Raw genomic sequence first — 23455 nt, 5'->3', positions numbered from 1 at the left:
TATGATTTAAATATTAGTTATATGAAATTAAATTCATTGTAGTGAAATTGGTGTTTTATTAATTTAATATTAGATATTAAATTAATAAAATTAATTAAAAGGTTTAATTAATTAGTTTTTATCTAAAATTAATTAATTGAATTAATTTTTATAAAACTAATAAACAAATAAATTAGTTTATTTAAAGGAGATAAAACAAAACATATTTCACCGAAACTTTTCTACACTCATGATCTTGAAGAAAATGGCGACATCACTGTACAACAAATTTGTTTGAAAGATAACCTGATAGAATTATTTACAAAGACATTACCTACCACAATCTTTAAAAAACTGGTGCACAAAATTAGAATGCGGCGACTAAAAAATCTCAAGTGATTTTTCCATGAGGGGGAGTAAATATACTTTTTAGGAGTATAAATTATATAAAATATGTACTCTTTTCCCTTCACTAGGGTTTTTTTCTCATTGGGTTTTTTTCTAGAAATATTTTAACGACATATTTCATATATATAATGGGATAAGGGGGAGTATTATAAATATTATAATAATAGATATCCATTAGATGCTCATGCTTAGTGTCCATTGACCATGTGTCATACCCTCATTTCCCAAAGTATTGTCCATGTATCTCAATATTACACATTATTAGTGTCCATGTAATCCACAATAAATAGTGTCATTTAGTGGGTTTTGAGATCCATGAAAATTGGAGAAAGTAGAAATTTTAGAGAAATTCCTTATTCCTTATTCCATATTTTGTTATTTTATTTTATTTTATTTTATTTTATTTATTTATATATTATGTTTTATTTATTTTAATATCTATTTATTTTTTAATAATTTTTTTTTTGTTTTTATAAATAATATGTGAGAAGAGAAAGTTCAAAAGAAAAAGAAAATTTGCAAGGACCCAATGTAAAAAAAAAATGGATTTTTGTTAATATTGGAATTGGAAAGGATATATATATATTATACAAAATACTCCTAAACTTTGTATTTTATGTCAAAAATACTTTTGAACTTTCAAAAGTTTCAAAAATACCCTTAAATTTTCAAAAGTAGTTCAGAAATATTCTTACCATTAGTTTTGCATGGAAACCTTAGTGTTTTGTTTTAAAAATACCTATGAACTTTAAAAACTTTCAAAAATACCTTTAAACATTAAAAAAAACATTCACAAATACCCTTACGGTCCATATATGATAAGAAGTCATTAATACCCTCTTACTTCTCCATTTTTCCTCTTTTTTCTCCATTATTTTCCTTAATGCTCTCTTATTTCCCTTGCTAACTATTTGAAACTCGTTTAAAATAAATAATTGACTAAAATTACACATGTATCGTATATAGGAGAATAGAATCTTTAATAGAATCTTTATTTCTTTCTGGATTCGAAAAAAAATTTACGCTACGCAAATGTGTTAACCTTTAATACACATAAATGTAATCATTTAAAGCTGAACATATCTTCAAAAAAAACCTTTTGACAACATGCCTAATCACTAGAACATTCATACACTATGAAATTTTTAGTAATAAAGTAGGGAGAAATTTAATTTCTTTAATAGTGATAAAAACACCATATTCAACATAAATAAACAATATTTTAAAGTAACTCACAAAAATGTATTTATTTAAAGCCGATCATATTTTCAAAAAAAAAAAATGAAAACATGCCTTATTACTAAAACTATTCATACTCTATGAAATATTTAGTAATAAAAATTGGAGAAATTGAATTTCTCTTATGATGATAAAAGCACCATATTGAGCATAAATAAATAACAAATGTCTCTCACTACTTTAACTGAGATGAGCCCCCCTTGTCAACTAGTAAAACTATTCAACTGAATTAAGTATTTGCCAAGATTTACAATCTAATTGTAATGAAGAAAAATTCTGATAGTCAATCATTATTCAACAATCAAGGTGTAAACTTGTATTCTCCACCAAGAATTCTGTAAATTAAATTTACTTATTATTATTTTTCTTCTCTTTGAGGTATTTCTAAAAATTCTCCAACGTCTGACATCTCAAACTAACTAGGAAACGTTTTCCTTATTAGCTCTAGTAAAAAAAATCCTTTTAGACGCTAATAATACTTAACTTTGTAGGTCATTTAGCTTCCCATGACTCTACCATACAATATATTTTGTCATGACCTTATATTATGATCTAGGTACATCATATGTAATCTAGATAATATAACTGTAAGCTATCACTACAAAGGTTGTTCATGAACACTCCATGAATTGGCAACAATTCTTTTAAGTACATTTTTGAAATTGAAAGACAAAAAATACATTTTCATTATGTGTTGATGTCATTTTCAAAGTACCATAGTTATCAAAACATTTGACTTATATCGGTATTTAAAACTCTTGAGAGAAAATGACATAACTTTGAATTATATAAAACATGTTAATTGACTATATGCACACTATTATCCATTCTAATTCAGCATGGAAATCACAAGATGAACCGAATAGATTTCATATGAATCCCATTCATATTAATTCAAAAATTCTATTACTATAATACTCCAGTGAGTTAGAATAAAAGCTACCATAGGGCAATTAGTTATTCATTCACTAGACCGAGACATTCTCAACCAAATATTACACCAAAATAACTCTTATTCTTATAATATTTAGTTATCATATTTTGGTCAAGAAACCATTAACTTGCTTAAAAATTTCTCGTTTAACCCTTCATTTTAGACTCTCGAATTCCACTCCAATAAGCCAACGGTAGAAAAAATAACCAATTGGGACAAAAACTAAAGCAATCCTATCCATTTCTTGAGTTTGAGTAAAATTTTATGCAAACATCATTTGTAGGGGGACACAAGCAAAGGTGTCTCGAGGCCAAACATGAAAGCTTACTGCAAATCAATGAAGGAGACTGTGGCATGTTTTGACACACTTCCTTCTCCCACTTACCATAAACACTCTCTTCATTCACCTTGGTGTTGACCTATGTAAATACCATCTGTAGGAGGAAACAAGCAAAGGTGTCTTGAGGTCGAGTATAGATCTCACAGTGTGGACTATTTAGGGAGAAGCGTGAAAAAGAAATTGAAGTATCATATACATCATTTTTCTTTCACTGAGTCTTTTACAAATAAGAGTTCACTACTTAGGCAAATTAGGCTAATAAATTTATTTAAGTGGATTGTTAAATTGACCCAAAATAACTCTTATATTGGATAGTTTAATAATATATGATTCTTGTTTATTAAACACTTTAATAAACCTAAAATTTATTGCATGCTTATAACATTATTGTCTGATTCACCTTCCAGATCGGTTTCCAAGTAGGGGTGTTCCGTTTCCTTCAGTTTAAATACCCCAACCTTAGACAGAACTTTCCTTAGACTAAGGTCCCTTATAGACAATTACGTTATAAATTTAATCTTTTATTATTTTCAAATTAATCCTATTAAAAGAAAATAAAAGATAAATTTGATTTTAACCTATGTTTGCATGCAACTCTTAATTATAGATTTTAATTCTAATTTCATTAACTTCTAACACTTGTAAAGCTTAATGAAACAATTAAAGTCTATACATACATTTAATGACATAGTTTTAAAATATAACAATTATATTTTTCTAAAGTGATGTCTTAAAAATATAACAATTATATTTTTCTAAAGTGATGTAATGCTTCATGCATCTCCATTTTCATCAGTACATACATAACATTTATATACTAAAGTAATGAAAAATAAATAACATATATCCATTCATCTAAATTATATACTATAACATTTATAATATAAAATGATGCATGGAAATGTTGTTTATGCATGAAACCATATTTTATAACACTTAAACAATATGATGCATGAAAATGCTTAATAAATCATGTAACTTCATAATATAACATTTATATTAAGACGATGTATTAATAAATGTTTATTCTATGGTGAGGTTTACTTTATGACATACAATATGACATATAAAATTATAAAATCATACATCACATGTATAATTAAATAAAATAGCAATAAAGGATCGAAATTGGCATTCTAAAATATTAATTAAATTAAGATAACACTTATGTTAATTTAATTAATAAAAAACTAATACTTATTACAATTAATAATTAAAGCCGCTACCATCGTTGGACGCGCGCACATGGGATCTCCGAAGTGTAACGACGCTCTTAGCAGCGTTGTTATGTTGGCTTTGATGTTGCCCCAGCATAGCGTTACACTGCCGAGAGCATAGCTACACTGAGCTAACATTAGCTGCAACATAACACTATGCTCGTGGCAGCATTATAATGTTAAGCTCTTTGTGTTCCAGCGTAAAGGGCAGCATAATTATGCTGCTCGTTATGGTATAATAAGTAGCTTATTTTTGCATCAATTCTCCATCCATTTTGCTTCGCTTCAATTTTCTCCAAAATGAAGCCACAAATGACACGGACTATATTACAAACTCGATAGCAATTAAAAACACTAAAAAACATCAGGGCCTTTACAATTCCATTCATGAAAGAAATAAATCTAATGCTAAATTCGTAAACATCCAAGTTGCAAAAGTCCAGAAAACACATCACAATGCAGATCTAAACACCCACCATAAACTCTAATTTTAAGGTTTCAAAATGAAAATCAAAGACTCAACCTAGCTCTGATATCAATTGAAGGGAATTTGAATACCCACAGTGGAAGCAAATGAATGTGTTTATCTCTAATTTTCGTTTTACATAACAATATAATTCAGAGTGACGAAAACCATGGATAAATAAAACCTAAGCATGCTTCAACTATGCAATTAGAGAGGAATGGATTAAGCAATACATACCCTTGAAGATCTTTATCTTCACGTTTCCTCTCCACATACGAAATTGCACGATCTCCTCTTGATCTCCCAAATCCGATACCACGAACATGACGTCAAGGAAAAAGGGACACCACCACGAGGTCTTTTCAGTTATTCTTAGGAACGAGAATCGTACAAAGTTGTTTGAGCTTGCACTCAATTTTAGTGGAAGGAGAATAAAGAGAGATTGAGACAATATAGACAGACCAAAGGAATAAGAAGAAGATGAGAACCACTTTCTTACTCTTATGTTTCACATGTATTGAGAGGTTGAGAGGGTTGTGGGACTTATAATTCCCTCCCCTTTTAATTTCAAGATTCAAATTCAAATAATTTAAATTTTAATAATATATATATATATATATATATATATATATTAAATTATATGTTATATATAGAACATATAACCTATAGTTTATATTATATCATATAACCTATAGTTTTTATATAAATTACATTCATATAAATTAATATTTGAATCATATTCATATAACCTCTCTCATCAAACTATATAGATTTAATATGAATAATATTCACATTAACTTTAACATATAGTTTATATGAAACACATTCATACAATTAATATTTAAATCATATTCAAATAATCTTTTCTCTCATAAAACTATATAAATTTAATATAAATCATATTCACATTAATTTTAACACATAATATTTATATGAATCATATTCATATTAATTCTAACATATAGTTTATATGAAACATATTCATACAATTAATATTTGAATCATATTCAAATAATCTTTTCTCTCATAAAACTATATAAAGGTAATATAGTTCATATTCACATTAATTTTAACATATAGTTTTTATATGAATCATATTCATATAATTAATATTTAAATCATATTCAAATATTTATTTTCCTCATAAATTTAAATAATGTATCAATATACATTATTTAATTGTATCTTATACAATGAATTCTCTTTCATCAATTAGAACAATTCAAACTAAATCAAAATTAATTCGATTCTCATTAGTCCTTATTGAGCTAATGAGGGGATCTTATGGGCATATAGATTTAAGCTCCAATGATACTTGATTGTTTAATTAAGTTAATCAACCTTCATTAACTACCAGCCACTCTACTAAAGACCGACAATTGCACTCTTCGCACTATAGATATATTTCTATATCTATTGGATATAAAAAATCAATAGTGTGTTAACCTTTCACAAATTGTTTATAAGTACAGACAAGTCAAATTACCGTTTTTCCCCTATAGTTACATGTAACTTCTTAAGTACCACTAATCCGTCTAATGAACAATTAATCATAGTCCATTATGACTGAACCTTTCTCAGGCCAGAAAGGGTGAGGCACCTTATCATTCAAGTCTTGGAATCCGCTCTTAAAGGAGCAATTTATCAACTTACCCTTGCAATAGGGAAGTAGTGAATTTTTGTGTAGTTGTGTTCCCAGATTCCCATCAGACCCTAAAATGGTAGACATATTGAGTCGATGAATCTAGCCACTCTCACCCATGCAGATTAAAGGATTGCAAGGCAAGAATTCACAACTCACTCAAGATTAAGGTCAAGTCATCTATGGTCATCCTAGTGAAATGTAAGTCTCTTCTACCAATGACGTTATAAAAAGAGACCCAACATTACGTGGTTCAGTCTTTATACAAGCTCTTTGTATAGGATACCCCCGCTCACATATCTTCACATGAATGATCAGGGTCAGATTATTTATAACACTTTAAACCAATTGTAACATTTACAAAGTAGGCTGTATCAGTACATACTAGTTAGGTTATCACTTAAATATGATCCACCTGTATTGAAGGGATTGAATTCCGAGCGGAAGCGTATGAATGCTTTGCATCCCAAAAACTAATTTTTGAATAAACAAAAACAGTGTTCTAAAACAGAACTCATGAAAGATAAACATTTTAAAAGCATGCTTTAATAAAGGGGAACTAAGAGAGAGAACTATTTCTTACCTTTGAAAATTCTCAAGCTTCTAGAAAGATCCTTTTGATTTTTCAAAAAACGCCTTCTCAATCGATCTTGAACACTACCACGAGAATAACCTTGTTATTCTCTAGGATTCCTATAGAAGGATATGTGGTATCCAACTATTAGAAGAGGAAGAGATAGAGAGATTTCTTTGAAGAGAGCAGAGAAGATTTTCTTTTGGTGGCTAGGTTAAAATTCACCAAATGAATTCACACCCTAAAAGGGCCGTAAGGAAGAATTTATGTGGAGAAGGGTTAACCCCTTCTCTATCTCCAAGTCTTTCCCAATTTACCCTTGTGCTCAATTAATTAAATAACGTTTATTGAATTAATTAGTACATTAATTAAATAACCATTTGTATATTAAATCCAATTTGACGTATATATTTAATTAACATAAATAAATTATTTCTATTGATGCCCTAAATCTCGTAGGGTCCTATAGTTTGTAACTGTAATGTGCAAACATCTTATTTATTTAATAAAATATATGATATTTTATTTTAATTTTTATTGCACTAACCACAAACCAATAGACTAAGATCCAAGGTTATCTTATAACTTAAACATGTATGTAGAGACATACAGGTGGATCATGTTTAAGCAATAACCTAAATGGTCTATAGTAGATAGATAAGGCTGGATACCTTATCTTGGTGACACTACAAGTATGGCCCCTTTGTAGATGTTACAATCATTGTAAAGTGCTACAAATGATCTGATCCTTATTATTCAAGTGGAGACATGTGAGCGGGGATATTCTATACAAATGAGTTTGTATAAGACTAGACCACGAAACGTTTAGTCTCATTATACAACACCGTTCATAATAGAGACTTATATTTCACTAGGATAATTGTTGGTGATTAAATTAGTTTGTTGATATGCATTAATGGTCATGCATTGATCATGCGATGGTCTGAAGAGTATGCATTAGGTGTGTATGTGATGATCATGCGCTTCTGTCATAAGTTTTCTTACTCTCTCGCCAAGTATAACAAGATCGTAAGTTTCTCAGGATGATCCGAGGTCGAACACGGGGACTTGCAACTAAAAGACGAATGTAAGTGATGTGTTTGAGGCAGGGAATAAAAATACAAAGGAAGAAGCTACTTAACATGCATTACTTCTACTCCTAACTAAATAAACTGAACAATTGAAGTTTAGCTATGAGAATCAGTAGAGATGCAGTAATTGTTAACGCGTAATAAGATGCATGGAGAAGTAGGGCTGGGGAGGAGACATCGCCAAGTCCTTAAGTTTGGTCGTAAGGTTAATCCCAGCTCACCACACTTATGCCTCGCACACCTCTCGGTGGTCTGCTACATGTGTCATATCTCTATAACACATGAATGATGTTCCATTGAGCATAAGGTTGTTCCTATCTCTAGAAACACTTTTCACTTTGCTTAGTGAGTTTCACAACTACTTACCCTCTTAGGCAGTTGGTTATAGCTACTTGTTGTTACGAGTGATCATAGAAAAATCTTACGATAACCTTGCACTAAGCAAATAGGATTGAATCTCTACACTCGCACGTCGCACTCCTCTTGGTGGTCCGCTACATGTGTCATATCTCTATGATGCATGATTAAGTATGCGATAACTCTTGCTATCTGCACTTAGCTTATAGCGATGGAATAAAAGATGATAAAATAGAAGAGGTTAATGGAAATGATAATGAAGGAACTAAAGAGATGCATTGATTACAAAGTGTATTAATGTCTTAAGCCAAAATGTAATACAATATAGAGGTGAGAAGAGAGAGGTGGAAGACTAGATGTATGCAATCTCTTACTGCCATTAGATGTGTGTCAAGGCTGCGGTAGAGCAATGGAGTAGTCTCTCTCGGACTCTATCTTCAGTGAAGTTCTGGTCGTCAATCGAAGGAAGTTGTGGAAATAAAGAACTCTCAGAGAAATTGTTACTCATGCTCTTGTCTGTGATAACAAGAATCTGCCCAAGGCAGAAGTCCCAGATGCTTAAACTTTGGCTATAAGGCTCTATCTGAATCACCACCACTACTGACGCGGTTGGTGAGAATGTTAGCGTTGGATCATGGTCTGACTGCTTTTTAGAAGGTCTACTAAGTAGCTCAGAGATCCTGAAGTATGCGTTCATATTCGTTTCTTTTGAAAGATCACCACATTTCACCCACTCTTTGCGATCATACTTCTATCATGGTTATCATTTTGTAGTTGAGATAGTGCATGTGACCAACATTTCTTCAGTGAGATCAACGCATGCAATCAACTCCTGCGATAACTACAAAATAGATACTTTGACGCATGATATGAGGTTAGCGGGGATTTTTAGTGTAAATCAATGCAAGTTCATTATTTCACATGAATTCTTGGTAATATCAATGCATGTTCTACTCAATACCCTCATTATTCTAAGTAAAAGACAGTTTGGTAGTAAGCGACAACAAAATTTGGTGGACGATAGCTTGGCGTGCATAGCGACAACAAGAGGTGTTGTTCCTTGATGAGAGCGAGAGATAAAGAGAAGAATAGTTCTTCAATGGTTCCTTTGTTATTTATTTGTTAAAAACATGTCGTAATTTGTTTGTAGATGCATAACTTGTTGTTTGATTGTGAATGCGGTATTTCTGTCATAATGAATTTGGAATGATCTTGCTTCTGCTCATAGGTACTTTTTGATAAGAGTTCCTTCAATTGATATCAGAACCAGGTTCTGATATTCCAAATCCATTATTGTATAGAATAGCATTTACCTTCTCGGTGGGTAAAGTATGTCTACACTCTGTTTAAATGTTAAATAGTTTTGTGGATGTGGATTAATGGAGTTTTCTGGGATGATGCCTCTGGTTATTTAATTCTTTTACATTCAAAGTTAATTGTAAGGGCTCCTGTGTTTTTGGGCATATTAACTTGCTATCGAGTCTGTAATTCAAAGAGTTTGAGTCACTGTGAGTCGCTCATGATGAGGCTTCAAGGCAAGGAGTTGTGCTATACTTCGAGGATGAAGAAGACCAAACATTGGTTAGGTCATGTAAACGATGGGGTAAGTGATCGTTGAGTATTGGATACTCGGAAGCCTGTTGACGCGTGCGCACTAGACGATCGTGTAGCTCAGTAAGCTTCATCGCTTAGTTACTGACTATACGATCGCGGAGTAAATGTTACTTAAATGCTTGTTTTATGATCATCTAGACGATCGTGCTTCACAACAATGTCGTCGTCTAAACGATCGTTTAGACTTCCATGTTTGTATTTGGTGCGTTGAACAATCGAGTGCCTCATGCTTCATCACATTGTAAATGGTACTCAATCATAGTTAAACGATTGTGGATACCTGGCTAGTTTACTAAACGATCAGGGAGGCTTCACCTGGGCAGTTAAAGATTGCAAATGGATCTACAAGAGGAAACAGGGTGTCGATTGGAAGGTGCAAACCTTCAAGGCTAGACTTGGCAAAGGGTTATACCCAGGTGGAGGGAGTCGACTATGAAGAGACTTTCTCGCCTGTTGCCATGTTGAAGTCTAACCATATCCTCCTGTCCATTGCCACATTTTATAACTATGAGATATGGCAAATGGACGTCAAGATTGCCTTTCTGAATAGTAATCTTGAGGAGACCATTTATATGGTGCAGCCGGAGGGATTCATAGCCCAAGGTCAAGAGAAAAAGGCTTGCAAGCTGAATCGGTCCATTTATGGGTTGAAACAGGCGTCTCGATCTTGAAACATTCGGTTTGATACTACGATCAAATCGTACGGCTTTGACCAAAACGTTGATGAGCCTTGTATCTACAAGAAAATCATCAACAGTTCAGTAGTTTTCCTAGTGTTGTATGTAGATGATATCCTACTCATTGAGAATGATGTAGAACTACTGACTGCAGTTAAGAATTGGCTAGCAACCCAATTCCAAATGAAAATATTCGGGGGAGGCTCAGTTTTTTCTAGGTATACAGATCTTTCAGGATCGTAAGAACAAAGTGTTAGTGCTGTCTCAGGCATCGTACATTGACAAAATGTTACTCAAGTACTCGATGCAAAACTCTAAAAGCGGCCTACTGCCTTTCAGGCATGGAGTTACATTGTCTAAGGAAATGTGTCCTAAGACACCTCAAGAGGTTGAGGAGATGAGACGGGTCTCATATGCATCTGTCATTGGTAGTTTGATGTATCGATGCTACTAGACCAAACATTTTCTATGTTGTAGGGACTGTTAGTAGGGATTAGTCTAATCCAAGACAAGGTCACTGGACCGCAGTCAAGAACATCCTCAAGTATCTTCGGAGAACAAGGGATTACATGCTCGTGTAGGAACTAAAGTTTTAATCCTTACTAGATATACGGATTCTGACTTTCAGACTGATAAGGATTCTTAGAAATCCACTTCAGGGTCAGTGTTCACTCTTAATGGAGGAGCAGTAATGTGGCGAAGCATTAAGCAGGGGTGCATCACTGACTCCATGATGAAGGTCGAGTATGTAGCAGCTTGTAGGAAGTTCCTGACTGATCTAGAAGTTGTTCTATACTTGTCTAGGCCTATCAACCTCTATTGTGACAATAATGATGTTATGGCGAACTCTAGGGAGCCTAGAAGTCACAAGTGCGACAAACATATAGAGCGGAAGTATCATCTCATCTGCAAGATAGTACAACGAGGGGATGGTAGTCACGAACATCACTTCGAAGTATAACATTGCTGACCCGTTTATGAAGGTTCTCACGACTATATTGTTTAGGGTCACCATCATAGCTTGGGTCTATGGGATCGCCCGCAGCTAGACTAGGGCAAGTTGAAGATTTGTATACTGGGCCTTAGTGCCCTAGCTTATTGTTTTGTACACTCCACTCGCTTTAGGATAAGTGGGAGATTGTTGGGGATGATGTCCTAAACTCTCGTTGGGTCCTGTAGTTTGTAAACACTGTATTGAACAAACGTTTGTGATGTAATCATATATGATATTTTCTTCACTATTGTCTATGAAACATGAGATTTTTTATTTGCTTTACCACAAACCAATAAACAAAGATCCCTAGTTGTCATTGTAACTTAAGCATGTATATGGAGATATACAGGTGGATCATGCCTTAAATGATAACCAAAACAGTCTATAGTATATGGATATAGGAAGGAAACTTTATCCTGGTGACGCTATGGATGTGGCCCGCTTTGTAGAATAATTACAAGTGTTGTGACTTGCTACAGATGGTCTGATCCTGATCATTCATGTGAAGACATGCGAACGGAGGCATCATATACAAAGGAGTTTGTATAAGACCAGACCATGAAGTGTTATAGTCTTGTTATATAATGTTGTTCATGATAGAAACTTCGCTTCACTAGGATGACCATAGGTAACATGAGTTGGAAACTCCTACCTTTGAAGGCGATCCTTTGATTTTCATGGGTACGAGTGGCCAGATTACTGACTCAAACCTACCACTTTGGGGATTCATCTGATTTGAGAGCTGGGAACTCAACTACACAAGATAGAATTCACTCATTCCCCGAAGTAGAGGTAAAAAGATAGATTGCTCCCTTAAAGGCTGATTCCGGGACTTGAATGATGTGGCGTCACACACTTTCTCATGGTCTTAGAGGTGTCCACACATAGTAGGACTATGTTGTATTGTTCATTAGAGGGATCGGTGGTACTTAAGGAGTTAGATGTAACTATGGGGGCAAAACGGTAAATTGGTCCGGTTGTACATACGAGCATTTATGAAGGGTTATCGTATTGTTGATTGGTTATATCTGACGGATATAGAAATATATCTGTGGTGAGAGTAGTGCAATTGTCGGTCTTTAGTGGAATGCCTGCCAGTTAATGGATGGTGGAACTCGTGGCTAAAGAGTTTAATCAGCTATTCACGTACCGTTGGAGCTTCAAGCCACAGGTTCATAAGATCTCCTTGGTAACTCAATGGATTCAAGTTGAGAATCAGTTTTTGGGTAAGTTTGAAATGTTCAGATTGACAAGAGGGAGTTTGATTATATATGATATGATTAAACTGGTCAATTATATATGATATAGTTGACATGATGTATGAGATACATTAATTGGAGGAAAATGATATAAGTATGATTTATATCTAATAGAGGAGAAAAAGACTATGGTTTATATGTTGCATATGATGTGATATTAAAACTATAGGTTATAAATATAATATGATTATATTTATTTTTAATTAAGCAATTATGAGATAATTGTTGGTGGTTTTTTCTCTATAACCGTACATGATAGTGGGAGATTGCATTCAGTTTTCATAATTGAAGGATAAAATGAAAATAGTTTTCATTTTACAAAAAGATCAGACAATCACTTCACGATTAGTACACTGTTCATCGTCTAGCTAACGAAAGCATACACGATAGCTCAAGTTGTCCTAAACGATCGTGTACACGCACAGTAGACCTAAACGATCGTGTAGTTTTTTTACTAAGCGATCATGCGCAGGAGTGATTTACCTAAACGATTGTCTAAGCGATCAACCCTGATTTACTAAACGATCATGCACCCTTTGCTAAACGATCAAGCATTCATCCATACGATAGACACAAAATCTCTCTCACATGCTTGATCGTTGTAAACGATCGTAGTTTCCTTCTCCCCTCTATAAATCCAACAGAGCCCACACCTTCTACATTCTCAATCTGAGAATACCGAGGTTACTGAGTGGTGGTGTCCTCCTTGCTTCCTGTTCGTGTAGAAGACAGTTCAGTAGTAAGCGACAACGAGATTTGGTGGACGATAGCCTTGGCGTGCACAGCGACAGCGAGAGGTGTCGTTCCTTAACGAGAGCGAGAGATAAAGAGAAGAAGAGTTCTTCAATAGGCATGTCTCTCGTTCCTTTGTTATTTATTTATTAAAAGCATGTCGTAATTTAATACACACACACATATACATATAGGAGGGAGTTGTAACTACCTCCCTTCCTTTTGCTCTTTTAGACGTGTGAGTGGGGAAGTGGTTCCCTATCTTCTACAGTGTGTGAAAACAAAAAAAGAGATCATAAGAATTCTCTCTAGAGTGTAATTTTTCCTTTATCCTCTCCTCTCAATCAAAATCTTCCCTCTCATCCAAAATAGCCAGAGCCCACAACTCTTGGCTTCTCATACCAGAGAATACCAAGGTTTCCTTCACAGTGGTGCCCAATTGAAGATTGAGAGTTTTTCACATTGAAGATTAGATCTTCAAAGGTAAGGGTTTCTGAACTCAATTTTTATTCTTCTGCTTTTTCATTATGAGCATTCTGTAATTTTTGTATTAAATGCATAAATTGTATGTTCTTCTGTAAAATTCTATATTTTGTGAAAATTGGGAAATTGGGATGATCTGCTTCTGCTCAATGACCTTTATTTGGGTTCCTTCATAAATCATATGTTATGTGCACCACTTCTCTATTAATTTAACTGATAGAATGTTTATGAATCTAATTCGCTTGAATTAAATATTTGAATCTTATTCAAATATTTCTCCCCAACTTAATTTAAATTATAGATCACGTCCATAATCAATTACATATTAATCACATTAATATACAATTTCCTCACTTTGATTTGAACAATTCAAATCATTCCTCTTTAATATCCATTAATGAGCTAACAAGAGGACCTAGTGGACCTACAGATCAGAAGCTCCAACAATATGAGATTAATTGGCTAAACTTATTAACCAAATCAATCAGTATTCGTGGTACACTCTATTAAAGATCCACAACTACACTTTTCTCACTACATATATATTTTTGTGTCCACGGATATAGACCAATAACAACAAGTTAGTCCTTCACAAGTGTTCGTAATGCCAATTGGGTCAATTTATCGTTTTAACCTTAGGTTACCTTTGACTCTTTAAGTACTAGTACTCCTCTAATGAACAATACATTTATGATCCAACCAATAAAAAGAAACCTTTCTCGAGCCAATGAGAGGGTAGGGCCCTTGGTTGAAGTCTCAGAGACATCACTTAAAGGAACACTCATTTACTTATTCTGAAGTTGGGAAGGAGTGAATTCCATCTTATATTATTATATTCCCAGTTCCCCACTTAGTCTTGTCTTTAAAATGGTAGGCTTATTGAGTCGGCCAACTGGCCACCATCACCTATACAAATCAAAGGATATTCCCTTATGAAAAGGAGTTCCTAATACACTCAAGATTAAGACTAAGTTGTCTAGGTCATCTAATTGAAATAGAAACCTAACTAGTTAATGGCGTTACATCTAGTGGTTATTATTTCGCAGTCTAGCCTTATGCAAACTCATTGTATAGGATATCCCCACTCGCGTGTCACCTGTGTGAATGCATCGGATCATTACGTTTGTATCAAATATAAAGTGAGCCTTATCCATAGTGTTGCCAGGATAAGGTATCAAGTCTTATCTCTATACTATAGACCTTTTAGGTTGTATCTTGAACATTGATCCTTATATGTCTCCACATATAGTTCAAGACTTATAAGGAAGCCTTGGATGTTAGTTTATTGAATTTAGGGTTATTAAGACAAGATAGAATACAACATAATCAATAACATTTCTTAAATCAACATCGATAACTCTTTATTGATGAAGGTCAATTAATAACATTTATTATCTACGAGTTTTAGGACATAAAACCAAATATGTATGTCTACATACATGTTTAAGTTACATTAGATAACCTTGGATCTTAGTTTAATGGATTATTGCACAAGTTACATAAAAACTAATCGACCATTGATTCAATTAACCCACAACTACAAGGCTGTAAGGATCACGCCTTTGTCCTCCTTGGCTTCCAACATAGTGGACTTCCTCAATAGGGGTCTAAGGTTGCAGTTAAGCCTTGGCCATCTGTTTGACAAGAGAAGTGAGGTCAATTAATCGAGAACGTAATTCCTTCACCTCTTGTGAGTCGGATGGCTTGAGTCCATTTGCTCTTGTGTTGAACTATTGTGAGTTCTCTTCCATCTTAAAGATCAACTCCCTCACTTCAGAAGGGGTTTTATCGGCTAGGGCTTCACTAGCTGCAGCATTTATAGAGCTCCGCATTAGAGAGAAGTTCTTAATAAAAATACCAAATAAGCAGGGGATATGATATCTGGTGATGCAAGAAGCATGCACATAACTGCATAAATCTCTCTCGGTAGTCAGACAACGTCATGCCAACATCCCAAGTTATGCTTTAGATCTCTTTTTTTATGTTTTTTGCCTTCGAAGAAGGAAAGTATTTTGCCAAGAAAAGCTTCTGCATCCCGTCCCATGTAGTGATTGAACCAGGGGTTGGTAGTAGAGCCAATTTTTGGCTTCCTCCATCAGAGAAACTGGGAACACCTTAAGATTAAGCTACTCCTTCGTGACTCCATGGGGTCTCATCCCAGTACAAATGACATAAAAATCCTTCAAATGTTTGTGGGATTCTTCTCCTGCACGTTCATTAAACTGAGGCAACAAATGGATAAGCCTTGATTTCAGCATGAAAGGCACTATAGTGGGAGGGTAGACTATGCACAGAGGTTGCTGTGTCATGGCAGACTCAGATAGCTGCCTCAACGTGCGCTCAGAGGCATCGTCCATGGCTACAACATGCTATAAACCCTCTAACTCTTCCTCTTTTTTTTTTTTAATTATCGTTCACTTTGATGAGATTATTCAACTTCTTACTCATTTCCTCTTTGTCTTTTCCTCTTGTCGAAGTCGTCATTCTTTTTTGTTAATATCTATAAAAAGTTGAACTCCATAACCTCCAAAAGAATGGGACATACACAACAATAAACATACACACACTAAATCAAATTCAAGAATTGGCTAAAACAATTGTTAAGATTCTCCGATGATGGTGCCAATTTGATAGTTAGAGAATTTACCATCATAAACAAACCCCTAAAAATAAAGTAAATTTATAAACTTCAATCTTTACTGCCTACACTACAACGTAGTATAAGTGGCAAGATGGGGTCGTCTCCACAGGGAATTTTGAGATGAATCAACCAATTGATGAATTCGAGAGGTAACAGCGGAGGGGGTTTGATATGATTTTTATTGCAATTGAATTTAAAAGCATGAATGTAAATGCATAATTTAAAAGTGATGTCTCAATTTGATTTAAAGTCTAGTTTAGGAAAGTCAACACTCATTCATTCGATTGGTGTTCATTGAAACTCTAAATATCATTGCATGCTAAATTCTACTCGTGGCTCGTCGGCTAGACTAACGATCAAAACCAATGCCCTAATTAACTAATCAATTTCTTAGTTAGTCTAGATACTTAATTAATTGGTTCCATTCAAGTCTAATTAATTAAAACACCGCATTAAGCCTAGGTAATCTAGCTAAGGTGATTAGCAACTAGAAAATCTCTCAAATTACTCATGATGTGATTCTTGAATAATTAGTCATGAAATGTAGTAAATGGATTATCATAAATAATCTATAAATTACTCACAAACATGCTCTAAATTGTGCCATACTAGAGATAAACACATAGACATATTTTTCTCCTAGCAAAGCAAAGAAAATATCATGGGTGATCAATATATTCAAACATAGATAATAAAATTCATCAAGAAATCAGAGAATTACAGTAGCAAAGCATTAAATTCAAGTCCTCATAATCAAATCGAATGAATTTCATCCTAACCCTAAGCTAGAAGCATTTACCTTAGCCATTCATGTGTCAAGATGAAGTTCAAAAATCAAAATAAATGAGGAACTAAATGAATTTATGTCCGGGAAGGGGGAAATACAGAGAGAATGAAGTTGGTGGCTGTTAAATCGGGCATGGAATGACCTAAATCGGGAAAATTTTCAATTTATATAAAGTGTAGAGCATAACTACGCTATGTATAGTGTAGCTACGCTGGCTTTTAGTTGCCTCAGCATAGCAACGTCCAAGCCATACGCTCTCGCACATGTGCACCTCCTCTGTGTCCATCAAACTCGGAGTTTAGAAACACTCTAGGGTAGCATCGCTATACTCCCTAAATCATTAGCTACTGCCTTTAAGCATAGCGTTGCATTCGGTAGAGGGTAGCTACACTCTTGCTAGGGACATTTTGGTCATTTTCATCATTTTTTTCACAGTTGAGGCTACGTAACTCTATTTTGTTTTGTTTGAAGGAACTCTTATTAAAGAGAACCCATGAGCAGAAGCATGATTGATCCAAATTCATTGTGACAGAATTACAAGCATTCACAAACATATAAACTAGTTATGCATCTTGGAATAAATTACGACATGCTTTAGAAATTAAATACAAAAGGAATAAGAGACTTACCTTTGAAGAATGTTTCTTCTGAATTTCTCTCGCTCTCGTGGAGTCTGGAACAGCAACCTCTCGCTGTCGCTTGGATCGCCTATTCAATCGTCCAGTAGTCATGAACACACTTCTCCATGAACAAGTAACCTCTTCGGACACCACCACGCAGTAACCTTGGTATTCTTGGAGTGAGAATCTAGGAGGTGTGGGCTCTATTGGATTTGGTAGAGGTTTGGAGGAAACAACGATCGAACTCAACGACCAAGCAAGTGGGAGAGTATAGTGTCTATCACATAGACTTTTTATTTGATCGTTTAGTAAAATTTCAGCAGGTACACGATCGTTTAGGAAATCAGGTGTGATCATTTACATGATCATTTAGTGAAGCTCACTTGACAAACAATCGTTTAGTAAAAAGCTACACGATCGTTTAGATAATGGCGTGTGTACACGATCATTTAGTCAAAAGCTTAGAAGGCTGTCGTATAGTCTCTTGTGAGCTAAACGATTGGTTGTGTACTCAATGAAACGATTCAGGGATTTCTTCCAAAAAATGAAAACATTTTTCATTTTATCCTTCAGTTATGAAAGCTGAATAAAACCTCCCACTTCACGCATGGTTAAAAGAGAAACGACCCACAATTATCTCATAATTGTTTTAAATATAAATAAATATAATAACTAACTTATCATATTATATTTATAACTTATAGTTTTAATATCACATCATATGTAACATTTAAACCATAGTCCTTTTCTCCTTTACTTGGTATAAATCATATTTATATCAAATTCATCCAATTAATGTATCTCATGTCAATTATATCACATATAATTGAACCAATTTAATCATATCATATATAATCAAACTCTCTCTTATCAATTTGAACAGTTCAAATTGACCCAAAAACTTATTCTCAACTTGAATCCATTGAGTTACCAAGGGGACCTTATGAATCTATAGCTTGAAGTTCCACTGGTACGTGAATAGCTGATTAAACTCTTTAGTCATAAGATCCACCATTCATTAACTGCCAGGTACTCCACTAAAGACTGACAGCTGCACTCTTCTCACTATAGATATATTTTTGTGTCCATCGGATATAACCAGTCAACAGTACGATAGCCCTTCACAGATGCTCGTAAGTACAAATAGGCCAATTTATCATCTAACTTCTTAAGTACCACTAATCCCTCTAATGAACAATACATCATAGTCCTACTATGAATGGATGCCTCTCGGACCATAAAAAGATGTGTGGCGCCACACCGTTCAAGTCCCGGAATTAGCCCTTAAGGGAGCAATCTATCTACTCACCCTTGCTTCGGGGAATGAGTGAATTCCATCTTGTGCAGCTGAGTTCCCAGCTCCTCAATCAGACGAATTCCCAACGTAATAGGTTTGAGTAGGCAATTTGGCCATTCGCACCCATGAAAATCAAAGGACTGCCCTCAAAGGCAAGAGATCCCAATTCACTTAGGATTAAGGTCATGTTACCTATGGTCATCCTAGTGAAGCGAAGTCTCTATCATGAACGACGTTATATAACTAGATTATACACTTCGTGGTCTAGTCTTATATAAATTCCTTTGTATAGGACACCCTCGCTCGCATGTCTCCACATGAATGGTCAAGATCAGACCATCTGTAGCACGTCACAACACTTGTAACTATCTACAAAACTGGTCACATCCGTAGTATCACCAGGATAAGTTTTCCCTCCTATATCCATATACTACAGACCATTTTGGTTATCACTTAAGGCATGATCTACTTATATGTCTCCACGTACATGCTTAAGTTACCCTGATAACCAGGGATCTTAGTTTATTGGTTTGTGGTAAATGCAAATAAAAGATCTCATATTTTATAGATAACAGTGAAGAAAATATCTCATATATTACATCACAAGTGTTTGTTCATACATGTATTTACAAACTACAAAACCCTATGAGAGTTTAGGGCATCAACCCCAACATTGTTTTCATCTCGTTTCGACTCCAGAGGTCCATTCTAACTCTTAGTTGCTCAATATCTACAAAATAGCATAATAAACATGTAAAATCCACCTACGGGTCCAAATTAAACTAGGGAACATAACACTTTTATGATGCTATCATGGAGCACGTATGAGTTTTATGAAGATGTAAGAGAATGGGTATTCTAGGTTCTTATTTTCTCCTTCAATTACTTGGGAAAGGTTGTCTATTTGATTATGTTCTTTCTTGATGCCAATGTGAGAAGATTGATAAAGAAAAAAAATGGTTGGAATGAAAGAAGAAAAAATGAAGAAGATGGATAAGTAGGAAGGAAACTTTTGGCAATGGAAAGAGAATGTGTGATTTGGAGTTAAAAATTAAAGAAAGAGATAGGAATTGGGGTAAATTAGTATTATGTTCTTACTTGGAGCTTAAAGAGTGACTAATACTTGGCGAAACCATTATTTCAGGCTAAATGGCTATGGGATCGTCTGCTATGAAATTTTAGCGACCTAAATACTACGAGTGGTTTATTTTTCACTAAATGTTTTACTTTAATTAACTCGTATTATGAAGTTTGAAGAAAGCAACTTATATATAATTATTTTTTATTTTAAAGACCTATAAAGATTTGTAAAGTGACTATGAAATTTTAAGGAAATTCATGATTTTAGTAGAAATTGTGGTTTTAGAATCATCTGAAATATTTTATGACTATTCGAGAATTTTGAAATGTGTTACTTTGTTGAGAAAGGAAAATGATGTATTATAAGTTTGAAGATTAATAGTTGAGTTTTGATTGAAATGTATTCAAAGAGAAAGAGTGTGGTCTAGAATGTTGGATAATAAAGAGTTTAATATTGGAAGTAGTTTTCAAACCACTAGATCTTTGTATTCATGGTGATCAACGTATGCTACGTGAATGAGAGAGATAGGTCTTTAGGACCCACTTCAGTACATATATAGGCTTTGGGTTGTGTGTCGATATGTTTTGCCCTTTGGAAGCCGCTATGTGTGAACGTATGACAGAGATTGCTTTGTTATGCACCTTAAGAGTACTCAGTGTATAGTATGATAAAGATTGCTTTGCTATGTATTTAGAGATTACTTGGACATAGTAGTGATAGAGATTGCTCTGTTATGTGTCTGGAGATTACTCGATGCATAGTATGACAGAGGTTGCTTTTTTATGCATATTGAGATTACTCTATGCCAATATGACAGAGATTTGGATACATATTTGGTGATGATTTTTACCAACTCATGTCGTGTTCTCAAGAGCTACTTTTACAAAATTTTTCATATGATTTTCATTATCTGGAGATTAAAATTGCTCACAATTCATGTTGATTTGTAGAGTTTAGAATTTCTATTAAGATTGTGAAATATTTATTTCCTTTTATTTTATTATAAACTCACACTACTAACTGGGCTTTTTAGCTCATTCTCAACCTAAATTTTTCCACCAAATAACACGGGAGTATACAGTGGGCCTATCGAGGTTGAGAACTGCCATGCTCTCTTGCATGTTACATTTCATTTTATATTGCATGATTTAGTAATTTGGCTACACTACAATAAAAGACCCTTTTAATAACATCTTAATATAGCATCTTATAAAATATGCTATTAAAAATAGAAGGAAAAGGCAGGATGGGAAAAAAATTAGGTCGCGTGTACGCATCTTCCCTCTTCCACATACGGTTCTTCCCCATTTTCCCTCTTCCACTGTTCTCCTTCTGCCCATGTTCTTGCTTCCGTTGTTCTTCCCAATTTTCTCTCTTTTTCCTCTCTCTCTCTTGCATTTTCTCCGCTCGTCTCTCCATCTTCTACTCCGCTCGTGCACCATCTACATCATTCGCCCAAATCTGCAGTCTACAACTCCACCATTCGCCCAAGTCCGCCATCTCCTTGAGGTACTCACAACTTCTTCTTCGATGTTACTCAAAATTTTCCTTTCTGTTTCACAAATTATTTCTCTATCATTTCATTACGCTTGTTGTTGTGGATTCTGAAGCTAAAACCCTTCTCTATGTCAGACCCACTATTCTAATGTTCCTTTTTCACCATTTCATCAATTAAAAGTAGCTTTTGTGAGACTGTTCTAAGGTGAGTCTGAGAAGTTTTCATTATTTTACATTTGTATTTTTTTCTGCTTTATTTGTTTAGTTGTGAGATTAATGGGTTTTTGAAGCTGTTTGATTCTGGTTATTCTGACATTTTTTTTTTGGTGATTCCTTGGGCCAATCAAACGCTGTGAATCATAATGCGGGGGTTTGAGCATAGAAGATTCAAGTAGAACAGTAAGAGGAGTTGAAGTTTGAACCACAACCTCGAAAAGCATCGTTCGATTACTGTGGTATTTCTTTTCTTTTTATGGATCTTGTAATTTGGGCAGCTGGGATATTGCTGGTTTTGAAATTTTTGTAATGAAATTTGAATTTTAAGTCGTTTGTTTGGGTTTTCGAATCACTTAAACGTGAAAGAGAGAGATTCCATGGGGAAGCTGAGTTTATTCATACATTGTCAAAGGTAATTGCCCAATAAGAATTTATTGGTAGGGAGATTTTGGCTTTGGGTTTGATTATATTAACGTGTTGTCATTTGTTTTCTTTTATTATTTTGTCTTAATAGAAAGTCTTATATTTGTTTCTGCTACATTGAGTTGCAAAAGATATATATTTACACATCTACATTATAAAAAAATTGAAAACAGAGGAATGTATTGGTCCTCAATGATTATTATAAAATGTAGTTCTTTTTTTGTTGGATTTCATCTCTAAAATTAGTTCCTATTTCATCATGAGCATCTATTTTCAAGTTATCAATTTCAACCTTTGTGAGACCCATCCAAGTATTTTTAGAGCTTAAGAATATGTTAAACTGGTATATCACCTTCTATTGTGGTTTTTAGGATTTTTGGGTGCTTGATCTTAAAAAATAATCGTGATTACAAGCTATTATTGGGTCAGAGGTATGCTCGAAATCTAGCATTTACTACGTAGGTATATAATTTCAATTCTCCTCAAACCCTTACTTCAATTGAATCTCAAATTATAGAATATTTCAATAATTGGGTCTCTGTTTTTCTTATGGATTGTCTTACATTTCTTCAACTATTGAGCTTTCTTATTTTGTAGGTTGAGCAAGTAAGGATTTGGTATTGAGGCCTCTTTGTGCCTCCTCTTGGGGAACTCTATATCCAAAACATGATGTATTTGAGATCCAAAGTTTGATTATAAAACTTGATTTGTAAGCACTATTTTAGTTTAGTTTTTTAGTTTGTTTGTAGATATGTAGCGCTACAAACCCATATAAAATTTGTCTCGTTACTACCAAAATTATTTACCAATTTGCATCTTCATGTTCTGTAACCTCAAAGATTTGTACTTTTCAATTGTATCTTCAAATTTGTTGTCTTTTGGTTCAT

The 23455-nt window shown here is 34.1% G+C and overlaps 1 long non-coding RNA gene across 3 annotated transcripts; it reads left to right on the top strand.

Moving 5' to 3' along the window:
- The first annotated feature begins 21675 nt into the window (after positions 1-21675).
- On the top strand, positions 21676-23447 carry LOC120070138 (uncharacterized). 3 transcript variants are annotated; one of them, XR_016525612.1, is made up of 5 exons: positions 21676-21941; positions 22065-22134; positions 22315-22384; positions 22940-23030; positions 23166-23447. It is a non-coding gene; the product is annotated as an uncharacterized LOC120070138 (long non-coding RNA). The 3 variants fall into 3 exon arrangements; XR_016525611.1 differs by having other exon boundaries at positions 21693-21941; positions 22312-22384; XR_016525610.1 differs by lacking the exons at positions 21676-21941; positions 22065-22134 and having other exon boundaries at positions 22247-22384; positions 23166-23399.
- Positions 23448-23455: the final 8 nt, after the last annotated feature.

Source organism: Benincasa hispida, chromosome 12, assembly GCF_027475165.1.
Source record: "Benincasa hispida cultivar pf3 chromosome 12, pf3_genome.v1.1, whole genome shotgun sequence".
Taxonomy (NCBI): Eukaryota; Viridiplantae; Streptophyta; class Magnoliopsida; order Cucurbitales; family Cucurbitaceae; genus Benincasa; species Benincasa hispida.
Note: the sequence above shows the minus strand (reverse complement) of the source record. Positions and strands in the feature narration are given on the sequence as shown.